This window comes from Hyperolius riggenbachi, chromosome 1, assembly GCF_040937935.1.
Source record: "Hyperolius riggenbachi isolate aHypRig1 chromosome 1, aHypRig1.pri, whole genome shotgun sequence".
Taxonomy (NCBI): Eukaryota; Metazoa; Chordata; class Amphibia; order Anura; family Hyperoliidae; genus Hyperolius; species Hyperolius riggenbachi.
Window position 1 is genome coordinate 150,924,420 of NC_090646.1, and position 13,265 is coordinate 150,937,684.

The 13,265-nt window shown below is 42.7% G+C and overlaps 1 protein-coding gene and 1 long non-coding RNA gene across 19 annotated transcripts in view; one reads left to right on the plus strand and one right to left on the minus strand.

Annotated features, from left to right (window-relative positions):
• TENM3 (teneurin transmembrane protein 3) overlaps positions 1–13,265 on the minus strand; it is a 1,708,801-nt gene that overhangs the window by 505,244 nt on the left and 1,190,292 nt on the right. The gene's annotated exons all lie outside the window — the stretch shown is intronic.
• On the plus strand, positions 6,425–11,586 carry LOC137568506 (uncharacterized). Its single transcript, XR_011030980.1, has 3 exons — positions 6,425–6,513; positions 7,773–7,822; positions 11,216–11,586. It is a non-coding gene; the product is annotated as an uncharacterized lncRNA (long non-coding RNA).

Consider the following 13,265-nt stretch of genomic DNA (forward strand, 5'->3'; position numbering starts at 1 on the left):
ATAGCAAACTCGCCTACTGCACCCATATGGTGTATGACAGGAACATTCACCTCAGGAGTCGCAAACAGGATTTCCAAAAGGCCCTATTCTGACAAGGAGCCTATTTATAGAGAGCCAGGCACAGCAGACTTTGCGCTCCTGATCAGCACACAAATTCCTAGCCAGTGACCAGAAAGCAGAGGATCACCATACCAGCCAGGCATATAGCAAATCCGCACAACAATGTCAGCAATGGCAGTTTTATAAGCTCACAGTATAGGTTCTCTTTAAGCCAGAAAAGAGTATCTTCTAAAATAAAGTCAGCAATGCTGTGGTTATATTTCTGTCACGACAAATTCACTTTAAAATGTAAACTCAGCTGACCTCCTTTTCTCTCAGCAAAGGATTGCTATTGGCATTGTGAGAATTTCATGCACATCCTATTTGTAATGTTAGCCTTCTGGAGATGTGTGTATGGTTAGGTGTTTATCTAAACTCTAATGCTTTGCTGATATTTTACAGATATAAGCCAAATAACAATTTACTATAAAAAGCAAAGGCGTTGCAGCAGTTGTCTGGTGTTACTGTAATGTCTTCCACCCAAACCACAGAGGAGACTTTACTTTCATTGCACAACACACAATGCAAAATAGCGCCATGAATGACAGATTTCTCATACCCGAGTAATGGGATTCCTAATTGTCTTTGCTCTGCCACCTACTGCACCCCACTAGGAATGGTCAATGAGATGAAAATAATTCCGAGTTGATACAAAATTTTGCACATTTTCCATGAAAATGTATGCAGTTTGAAAATGGATAAATCAAAAGAAACTGAGGTGTGATTCAATTGGTCAATTTTCAAGCTGCATGCATTTGCATAATAATGCATCAACTCAGGTTTGCATGTCATTGGCCATCTCTATGGGCTCGTTCCCACTATCGCGAATCTGCATGCGTCCAACGCATGCAGGTCCGCACATGTAATGCAAGTGGATGGGCCTGTTTCCACTGTAGCGTTGTTGAGGTGCGTTTTTTTCAGCGGTAAAAAAACGCACAAAAGAGCCAACGATTTCGCCTGCGTCGGGAATCCGTGCGAATCGCCGCTAATGTATTTAATAGTAAAAACGCATGCGTTTGTTACATGCGTTTTTACCCGCGATTTCGCACCTTTTTCAATTTTATCTAGCCCTGGCAGTGTCATGGTTAATTTCGCATGGCACCCTGCCATGCGAAATCGCATGCGAAATCGCGGGTAAAAACGCATGCGGAAACGCATCCGCATGCGTTTTTACAAGCGTCGGAATGCGGCCGAAATCGCGTCGCAACAGTGGGAACGAGCCCTCAACCTCACCTGGACACTGCTTACAGGCAGACACTGCCAATGACTCTTTGGGTGGCCATGCAGGTGCCAATTTGATAATTTTTTTACACTTGCCATGGATCTTTTATCTCCAACTTGTGTAATCTATCTATATTTGGCATATTGTATCCAGTGCCACAACGGCAGCGGTTTAATATATTCTCAGTTACATTTCTGCTGTGGACAGTGTGTTAGAGCCAAACATTATCACCCAATTAATGTTGGATATGAAGTGATTTAATGCTTGCCATACCAGGACATTGTGAACCTGTTGATGTTTATTTTACAGCAAATTGCAAGTACGGGGTTAAATAATCACAGAAAAATCCCAGTGAATCCTTTGCTCCTTTGCTCCATATGAAGCAGCCTGATGAGCGCTAGTATAGCGAATATGTGGCGGGATTGTGTACTGGTTAAGGGCTCCGCCTCTGAGACTAGGGCTTGAGTCTCAGGTCTTCCTATTCATTTAGCCAGTACCTATTCAGTGAGGACTCCTTGAGCAAGATACTCCCTAACACTGCAGGATGGCCACTTTGGCCTAGTGCACACCAGAGCGGTTCGGCTGCAGTTTGCGATCCGCTTGCGGGTGTGGATCTGCTAGGGTAATGTATTTCAACGGGCTGGTGCACACCAGAGCGGGAGGCGTTTTGCAGAAACGCATACTCCCGGGCTGCTGCAGATTTTGGATTGCGGATGCGTTTCTGCCTCAATGTTAAGTATAGGAAAAACCGCAAACCGCTCTGAAAAACGGCACTTCAGAGCGGTTTTGCAGGCGTTTTTTGTTACAGTAGCTGTTCAGTAACAGCTTTACTGTAACAATACATGAAATTTACTATACCAAAACCGCTACTCAAAACCGCAAAACGCTAGCTGAAACGCTGCAGAAAAATAAGAAAAAGCGTTTCAAAATCTGCTAGCATTTTGCGGATCTGCTAGCGGTTTTTGGTGTGCACTAGGCCTAAGTGCACATTTGGTGGTTCCAGAGATAGATTAAGATGTAATTTAGGCAAGGTAGTATATTTGGGGCTCCCTTGTGGTCTTTTTGGTAAGCTGGAGAGGAGAGATGTCAAAGAAGGTGGCAGGTGGGCCCCTGACACCCACTAGGTCCCAATTACCTGCCTATGGTTGCCTGGAGGATGATCCTGCTCTGCAGCTCTCAAGTGCTCTGAGTCCAACAGGAAAAAAGCGCTATACAAATGTGAGAATTTTTATTATTATTATTATTATAGCTTTTGATTCTGGTGCTACAATTCTTCTACAAACCCTACTAAATGTCATACATATTTGGTTTATTGAAGTTGGAGAACACTGGAAAATATTGGAGAACATAAGTGATCTGGCAAACCCAGATGGTTATTTTTTATGGTGTGGCTACCGCTAATTTCCTAACCTATCAACAACCCTCATGTGTTGTCATGTGACCATGTAGAGCATTTCAGACTTTTTAAATTAATAGACAGCTTCTCAAAAATGCAGGCCAGGCTTGCTTAGGTTCTCCACCACCTCCACAGTGTGTTGCCTTCAAGAGATCCAACTAGGAATAACGTCTTGTAGAATTTCACTTCCATTAACTTTCTTTTTTTTCATTATTTTTTCACACTCTGTCTCTATCTCTCTCCCCTCTAACCCACCTGGGCTAAATTCAGCTGCACTTTTGTTCCTGCTTTTAATTATAAATCCATTTTATACTATAGACCCCCTGTTTTCCAGTCAACCTGTAAAACTTGGCACTGGCATTTATCTCCCTGCTGGATATTGCAGCCTTATGCAGTCAACCTGTGGCGACAGTTATCTCTTAATTAAAACTCTACATGCAAATAACGCCATTGAAAAGTGCTCTTGCACAGCCTTTACAATGCATAGCAATTTATAATGGAGCAATTCTTTTTTCCTCCTATGGCTAAAATACTAAAAGAACTCGCTTGCGCTTGACGTAAAGAATTCCGGAAGGTATCGTGCAGCTGGCCATTTCTTTATTAATACAAATAAAACAATGGGATGCTGGCAAATCTTTCCAAAGGGGATGTAAGTTACATTAAACTAATAGAGAATTGTGTTTCCTTGCAGGAGACGTGTCTTTGCTATCCATTCATCTAATTAGATATGAAGATATATGCCGAGGTATTATGTGGAAAAGAGAAAGGAGAACCTGCGGTGAGGACCTTATGAGTCTGAAGAAAGACGGTCACGCTCGCACTTTCAACCGCCGGGTGATTTGTGGGTTAGGTTGTCTTTTATAAGGCTCAATTTTTTTTCATTTTTTTAAAGTTTTCTTGAGAAGACAGTGTATATTAAGTGGATGTTAAAGTAGGATTTTATGTCAGTTATAAAAGCAAATTCCTATTACCCACTGCTCTGTGTTTATTATGTAGTCAACATCCTGGCCCTGCATTGCAAGCATTCTGATATAATCATAATTAGGTCTGCTGTTATGAATCTTATTTCAGTCAGCCTGGCTCTTTTCTCGCACATTGCTGGAAAGAGGGAAGCTTGTTATCTTCCCTTCTTCCCCTCCCACATTTCTGCTCCTTGCTGATTGGCTGAGGGGAGTTCAGAGTGACACGAGACTCAGAAGGGAAAGCTAAATCACCTCAACCCTCTGCAGAAGCTTCTGAAATCCGATCTTTGTACTGCTCACATGTGTTTACAGAGCAAACTAGATATAATAGTTCAGTTCTGCATACACTATTTCAGACAGAGGAGTAAGGGAGGAAATGACATCAGGATCGGCTTTAGTTGGAGGCAGTAAAGATGGAAAATGCCTGGAACAGGTTTCTTTTTATTTGCTATATAAGATTCACTGAAATCAAAACGTGGACAGTACAATACGTGTTATTTAAGTAGAATAAATATTTTTTTTACTTATATATGTGTTTTTTTTATCTGGGATAGTATGGCTGACCCTCATTCTTTAAAAGCCACTAATGTGGCGGCATTGTATTTATGAATTGTGGACATCGGTGGAAATTTGAACAAGGTTTGTTATGTTAGCAGCAGAACCTGTTGATTGCCACATTTTAATACAGCTCCTTGATCACTCATAGATAAAGTTTACAATGAGATGTTAATCACTGATGTATGCATATTGAATGCAAACCATATGCAAATTGAACAGAGCCATCTATTCTCAAGTACCATATGCAATATGTATAGGCAATGAGAATATGGTGATGCCACATACACTAAACATGACAAGTCATGACAAGTCCACAGGTTAAACAGGAACAACTAAAACATAGCAATCAAATTGAGGACGTCTCTAGACCCGAGTGAGTGAAAGGTTATGGAAACAGCTTATTGGAGGGAAGCACAGAGGGTGTCATGGAAAATGACTGCATGCTTACCAACACTTCTGTTGGCACTACCCAAAGGTAACTGGTGCTAAAGAGGTGACTAAATATAACCGCCTTGCCTACTGCTGTCTGCCTGCTGCCTCACCTCCTAATTCAGAGTTAGTGTTCACCAGAAAGGGCCCTGCTTTGTGCACAAATACTTTCTCCTAAATAATTTCTAAACTGAGAGAGATATGGGGGCTGCCATATTTTTTTCCTTTAAAACAATACCAGTTGCCCGGCATCCTGCTGACCTCTTTAGCAGCAGTAGTGTCTGAATCACACACCTGAAGCAAGCATGTGGCTAATACAGTCAGAAACAACTGAACTGCATGCTTGTTCAGTGGTTAAAAGTATTGGAGCCACAGGGTTGGCATTGTGTAAAAGGAAATAAATATGGCACCCTCCATATCCCTCTCACTTCAGGTGTGCTGAAGGGTGCACATGTAGTATCAGGCACGTACTTTGGCTGCCACTGTCACCTCTTTATTTAAAGTTCCCTTACTTCAGCGTAAGGTTTTTTTTTCTGTTTATTGCCATAAAGGGGGGCATGACCTCGGGCGGGGCACCTGCTGAAGGTTGAATTTTAAAACGCCAGGTATTTCATAGGCTCTTGCGATTTCCATCCAGACCTAGCGCACTACCCGTAATAGAATGATGTCATTTTAAAAGGTGATTTTTCTATAGGTCGGGCTGTTTTTTTAATTTGACGTCAGTTATTATTGAAGATAAAAAGCGCTGCATTCCGTTTAGCGCTATTATTTTATGGCTAGAAACACTTGCGGTGCTGTCTGCACAGCTGTGGCACTATAAACCTGTACAAGTGCTATAATGTATGGAATCTCCGCAGGGGTATTGGTCCCAGCAGTGCTTACCGCTCCTACACCTCTGATGGTTAGCTCTGCCTGTCTCTGCACTTAATCCCATTCTTCTGCCTGTGGAAGAGAGCACGTCTCATTATGTATACTGCGGAGAATCTCGTGCTATGGCTGCTTAATGACCGCACTAACATCATATAGCTTTCCCGGCCCAAAATGTTTCATCCAGTGACAGCTGCCTCATTGGGTTCATTACAGAACGCCTCCGCCTGCTATATAAATAAGAGCCGTCCCCTAGGTCTATGCAAGAGATATGTCTTTAACCTTACAGTATTAATATTACTAACGTGATATGTGTTTGCCTTTCATAGCTCTCAGCCCTCTCTGCAGCTTGATCCTTCACTTCCATATAGTGTAATTTCCTTTACATCTGAAATACGGGATAAAGCGGAGGAGACCTGCCAATCTATACCATTCAGGAGGACCACTGCGCCTTGTTCTGCTTCCAGTCTGGTTAGAGTCGCAGCCAAGGAATTTTTAATGAATCAAAAAATGGTAATATAAAGTAAATTAAGGCCTTTCTTCAAGTTCCAAATGCTGCATGTCAACCTATTAAATCTATCTTTATTGCTTCTTTGCAGCTGCAATGTCAGAAACACATTTATTATAAGGTTTCGTATTACTTTATTCCACAATGTAAAGTATTATTGGTTTGAAAGGTATGTGGAATATCCTTGGGTTTTAAGCAAGTTCACTTATATAGAAAGGCTCTGATTTATTAATGATGTGCCGGTAAGTTTGCTTGCCAGGCCATGGATCTTCGGCAATGCAGAAGGGATATTTTACACTGATTTACTAAAAAGAGACATGGTTTGTATGTCTGGACAATACAAAGACACAGTTACAGTGTCAGTTACAGTCTGCTGGCTGAAAAAAGACCAGTCTCTGCATGGAAGTCAAACGTATAGCCTATAATAGTTGATATCTAAGCAAGTATACCGTCCTTTGCCTCATAGCAGCAGGTAGAGAGACTTTATTCATGTGAATGTAATTGTGGTCATGATTTGTAGCTAATAAGTCAAGGATGTCCAAACTTTTTAGACCAAGAGCCATATTGCCGTTCTTGAGAGTGCTAGGGGACCAAACTAGCGAAATGAAACACAATTTTCGCTGATTGCCGTTAGGTACACTATGCCTGTGACATTTTGTCAAATAAAACATGTCCACGGGAAATAACCTATATACCATGTGCAGTTAGCACGCTGGCAGCTGCTAATCAGTGACTTTTACTGCTGCTTGTATAGTGGCAGCTGTTTATCAGTGGCTGCTACTGCTACAGTGGTGGCTAATAACCTACAAGTGAACAAAGGAGGGGTTACAGCGGCGACACAAGGTGGTTCCTGCAGGCCTCATGGGATTAACAGCTCTAGACAGGGCCGGCCCACCCATGAGGCTGGGTGAAACTTTTGCCTCAGGCGGCACTTCTGGTGGGGCGGCACCCGCCTGTTCATGGGTGCGGGGGGCCGCCCAAGCTGGAGGGGATAGCAGGCAGGAAGGGGGTATTGGGTCTAGCGGCGGGGAGGGGGGGTCGGACCCCCACTCCCTCGTCTGGGTCCCCCGTCCTCCGCTCCCCTCCAGCTTTAAAAAGTTACGTCGCTGGCTGCAGCTATAAGAGGCAACAGGCGGGGATCACTCACCTCATCCTCGTTCCAGCGTGCGCTCCACTGACGTCGCTTCCTGCGGCGTAGCAGGAAGTGACGTCAGTGGAGCGCAGGCTGGAACGAGGAAGAGGTGAGTGATCCCCGCTTGCCTCAGGCGGCAAAAAATCTAGGGCCGGGCCTGGCTCTAGAGAGCTTTGGGGGCCTCCAGAAAAGGCTCATCCGGCCACATCTGCCCCCCTGGCTGGATTTTATTACTGCCAGCAGATACTGCTTGTTACAGTTCACTTTTACAGACTGTCAATATGACTTAGGCCTATAGGCTAAATATCTATACTTGTCCTATTATGTACTATTGCACCTTATCACTATATGCACGTTTTTAGCACTTTCCCTTGAAAAAGCTTGAGTTAGAAGTGAAACATGTTGGGTTGTATGGTGGGGGTTGTGTGATTTTATATCTATCAGTATTGCTATGAGCCTTGGATAATCTAGTTGTCCATACATATGCCGACAGTGCTGGCCTAGCAAATACTTGCAAGTGTAATATATGTATGTCAGTCAGTAAAATTGGTCGAGTTTTAGATTTTGCCACTAATAAAAGTTACGTTTTATTGATTCAGTTAGAGAGGACCTTTGTTGCCAATGTCCAAAGTTACCAGCATAGACGATGGTAAGTTTATGGGGATTCTGTAGAGAACAGCTAATAATGACCTCTGACCCAGATAGACTGTGGGGCCTCACCATTAGCAATGTTTCTGCTAAAATAATGTTATTCTTCATATTGCCAGATTTATAAATGATACCATACCATTAGCGATTGATGTTGTCACTTATCAGCCTGCCCACTACTTTAATACAATATCGCCACTGTCAGCCAAAAGTTCGGGATTGCCGTATTTATAAAGCGTCGATCAGCCTGACTGCCACTTTCCTGATCAGAAAATCGCACCATACATGTTTAATTCCAGCATCTCTAGGCCAGTTTACTGCAGATCACTATTAGCAGTAGTAGTAGTATGAAGGAAAGTTCGTGAGTTGCGCACATCACTCTATACTGGCATAGTTACAGTTAGTTACATAGCTATTTGGGTTGAAAAAAGACATACGTCCATCGAGTTCAACCAGAAAGTAAAGTACAATACCAGCCTGCACCCTCACATATCCTTGTTGATCCAGAGGAAGGCGAAAAACCCTTACAAGGCATGGTCCAATTAGCCCCAAAAGGGAAAAAATTCCTTCCCGACACCAGATGGCAATCAGATAAAATCCCTGGATCAACACCACTGGGCATTACCTAGAAATTGTAGCCATGGATGTCTTTCAACGCAAGGAAAACATCTAAGCCCCATTTAAATGCAGATGCCCCCCTTTAAATGCAGATTGATAATGGTTACGGCTAACAATATGTTATGCAGTCGCTGATCACCCTAAAGTGGCAATTCATAGCTCTATTCTGAACATGTCTCTTTATTCCGTCACCTGGGATTTTTTGTGACCACGTCACCTATCCTGTGTACTGTGTCCACACTAAATTCTACACATTATATAGATATTCTTTATTCCCTTTTTATGTATTAAATAAAGAGCGACTTGTATTTTCTACCAAGGGAATGTTTTGCTTGTGCTGTTCTTGCATTTCTATCAATACTATTTGAACAAGCTTCTTTTTTTCCTTTCTTTAATTTCCTCTCTTTAATACCTATTTACACTAGGGGGAAATTTGATAGCAATATGTGTTTCATTATATACATTGCTTTTGTCTTATTTTGTTTTAGTCCAATCGAAGGAAGATCAGGTGTGTGCATATAGATTTTTTCTAAAGGTGCATTGAGGTCCCCTTTAATGTTGCTATAAATATAAAACCATCATAACCCTGGTCTAACATTTGCATTGCTGTGTATTAAAGGGATCCAATCAGCTTTTTTCTGCAGTTTGTCCTGGTTTCTAATAGATGTAGGCGCTGCCCCCCCCCCCCCCCCTTCCTCTGCCCTTATTTATCCAGGGAAATGTACGAATGTAATCAAGTGTGTCTCTCTAAACTGTTTGAAGTACAGCGTACATCTCTCCTCCTTCCACCCCCTACTGATGAAAGCTTTTCTTTGCTTATTACAGCTAATTACAGCAATCCTTATTTGCCTGCTCTTTCTGTGGACAGCAGGACATGGAAGTAGAAGAATAATAGCCTCTAACAAACATGTAAAAAGAAGAGGTAGAATTGATTTTTTGGTAAAGAGCCACATTGTTGGCATGCACTTTTAAGGTGCTATTGAGATGTCCTGGGTGCTAAAAATGATGCTTGGTTAACTTTAAGGTGATCATCACTTTAATACATGCATCAGTGCATACAGACATGTCAGCCATGTTCTGTACCTTCGATGTACATCTCCTCTTGGATGAGGGCTACAGTTGTTCAATGAAGTGCTAATAATTGCAAGCTGATGCAAATTCAAAAAGACCTTATAGTTTTTGAGGAAATCGATTTTAAAGTTTCAAATGAAAAAAGTATACATTGAAATGCGGTAAATACATTAACTGTCATTTACCGCATTTAAATGCATACTTTTTTCCTTTGAAATTTTAAAATTGATTTTCTCTAAAACTATACTGTCTTTTTGGAAAAAAAATGTTTCCTCTTGTTCCCACTGTTCTTCTTAACATATCTGGCAAATTTGGTGTTTCTAGCATGCAAGGGGGCTTTGCTCTTAACCGCTAAATTCGGCGGGTTTTTAATCACAAATATCGACTAGTGATCACAAGCAACTCGTGATCAGGAGTCGGGTAATGAGTGCAATCACAAGTGCATTCGTGATCGAGAGATGACTCGTGATCATGAGTTACTAGTAGACACAAGGTCGGGACAAGCACCACTAGTAATAGTTACAGATACTGTAAAGCAGTGGTTCTCAGCTCTGTCCAGCAAACCTCTATGGGTGGCCTAGTGGCATAGTGGACAACAATCTGGCCTTACAGTGTCTGCCCATGCCTGGGCATGATCCAGATGGGGTTTGCATGTTCTCTTTGTGTCTCCATGGGTTTCCTCCAGACACTCTGATTTCTTACCACATCCCAAAAACATACAAGAGAAGTTAAAGGACCACTCCAGCAAAAAAAAGTAAGAAGTTAAATCTGACAGAACCGACAGGTTTTGGACTAGTCTATATCCTCATGCGGGATTCTCAGGGATTTCTTTGCATTTTTTGATCGGCAGTTTAAGTGCCAAAACAGTTAGATACCAGCCAACCTCCCTACTCACTGTCGGTTCTGTCAGATTTTAACTGCCCACTTTTTTTTACTGGCGTGGTCCTTTAATTGGTTCTCCCCAAAATTAACCTAAGTCTGCAATGTGGATATACGATTATGGCCAGATTGTTGTCCACTATGCCACTAGGCCACCCGTAGATGTTTGCTGGACAGAGCTGAGAATTACTGTGAGGAATTAGATCTGTGAAGAACAATCAGTGACAGGACCATATCATCTGGAAAAAGCTGGGGAAGATGTCAGTGCCAAATAATAAACTATAATTATAATTCCAAGCAAGCTGCAAGCAGAGTCTGCAGGCTGCTGTAACTCTGTGGCTAGTCACATGATCAGTGTAGCAGCCATTGGTAACAGTGCAGGGAGACAGGACTCTGCAGGCTGCTGAAGCTCTGTGGCTAGTCACATGATCAGTGTAGCAGCCATCGGTAACAGTGCAGGGAGACAGGACTCTGCAGGCTGCTGAAGCTCTGTGGTTAGTCACATGATCAGTGTAGCAGCCATTGGTAACAGTGCAGGGAGACAGGACTCTGCAGGCTGCTGTAGCTCTGTGGTTAGTCACATGATCAGTGTAGCAGCCATCGGTAACAGTGCAGGGAGACAGGACTTTTACCTCAGAAAGCAGATACGGTTTGTTCAGCTATTTTCAGAAATGACTTGATGGGAAGATTACTTATTGGCAAATGTCTGGACACTGGCCATAGATGTTAAAATAAGAAGCACATAACAGATCATAGTAATTATACTATAAAGTAATTTACTATAAAGTAATGGACTTTGTGTATTAAATGACTGCAATTTTTGCAGAAATAGCGCGGCTCTATAAAAAGGAGCGTAGAGGAATCTAAACTTGTGAATTGGATCATGCACAGGCGCTTGTCCACAGAGGGGAGCACAGCAGCGAAGATGGAGGGGGTCTCGCCCAGCAGTCGAGGGGTCTTGGAAGATCAGGGAAGCCTCAGGAGCACTCAGAAGCCACCCACTACTGTGGTATCAAACATCCCCTTCTTTTTGGCTACATGTGTACTTTACCCCTTAAGCAGCCACATATAGCGAAGCTATATGTGCATTGCAGGGACAATATTTTTCTGCCACTGGGGAAGTTAGCCTTCCCCAGACTGGCAGGGTATGTAAAGTGGTGCAGGGAGCTTCTTTATATTTACCTGTTACAGGCGACTGGATCGGCATCCCCTCTCCTCCACTCGCAGCGCTGCAACATCCTCTTCAGAGTTCTGCTCACATGATATGACATGTGATCGTAACCAAGAGGATGGTGTCAGCATTGCAGCGCCACCCGGTGGTGGTAGAGGGGTGATGGAAGAGTCTCTTTCATCACCCCTCTTTCACCCCCAGGGGGCTCTACAATGGTGACACATCCCCTAATCACATATCATATCATGTGATGGTAACTCAGAAGAGGATACTGGGAGTGCAGCTCTGCGGGGGGAGAAAAAGAGAAGCCCGAACCAGCTATCCAGTTAAATATAAAGACGCGCCCTGCGCCACTCTGCATAGCTGCATTAGGCAGCCAAACGGCTTATGTCGTTGGAAGATGCCCTGGCACACATTAACTAATGCGTGTAGGGCTGTTAAATGGTTAAGAGAAATCGTGTGTGCCCCTTGATGCAGTACAAAGCTATGGAAGCCTTAATTACTGCTGCTGCCATCCCCCTACTGCCCCTCATTCTCTATAGCTCTCTCAGTGTGCTAAATGAGTTTGGGTTAGATCGATAAAATGGCTAAACATTGACCAAATCTTTATTGTTGAATAGATTTCCACTGAATTTGATTATCTAATCAATAATAAATAGTAAGCTCCTTTGAGAAACCGTTAGTGACATGACTATGGACTCTATGCCAGCATTCTATACATAATAATAACTGTATGCCTAGCTCACAGCCCAGGCAGTCTGAGGAGCAGGGAGTGGTCCAGGTCTGGACTCCTGACCAGGTGTTTTACAAGTGATTTATTTGACACTGGCTAATCAAAGGGGTTTCCACACAGACATAAACACGCTGTGTGAGTACCTCCACAGGCCTAGAAAAACATTGGTGCCAGAACAGGGGCTTTACATATAAGTACACTTAACACTTTAAGCAGAACGAGCGCCATAAAGAGAGAGAGAGTGGGAGGGCGGCACCCTGCCAGTTTGATATGTTCCTTTAAACAGACGTTTTCTCAGTAAAAAGTAAAAATACATTGTATGTTAAAAGGATCAGCACTTGAGGAGAAATTACACAACATGCTCCGTCTATGGTGGCAAAAGCCTTACAGTGGCCAAGGTGGGCTAGCGTGTGCAGGAAAAGTGTTTTTTAGTAACCATAGCAGCATAATTCTATTGCAGCTTCTGTACCCTTGACTCTGAACAATAACGCTCCTTCCTCTAACTGAGCTACTAATATGAAAAATGACTATGGATAGCAACACTAAAAATGATGAATTAAGTATGAGCGACATTGTGAAGAAAGGAAATGAACATATACAGCTGAGGGTGTTTCTATACATTCTGACATATGTTCAGCTAATTTCATCATACAACACTTAGTCCGGAGAACTTCCAGAAACAGAAAGCGTGCTGCATAATAATACATATGATTTTTATCAGCCTCACATACAAAGACACATTTCATAAGGAACAGCAAAGTGAGTAACCCGTATCAAGCAGCCAATAGCAGTCATATTTCATTGTCCTGACCGCTTCAACCTGAGGAAGGGGGGAAACAGATGCGGTGGGATTGGCTAACCATAGACATGAGTCAGTGGTTGGAAAATCCAACATCTGCATGACAGCTCTTTATACGATTGTGGTATAAACAGGCACGCTTGTGCTGGCCAAGCATACATGTGTAAGGAGGG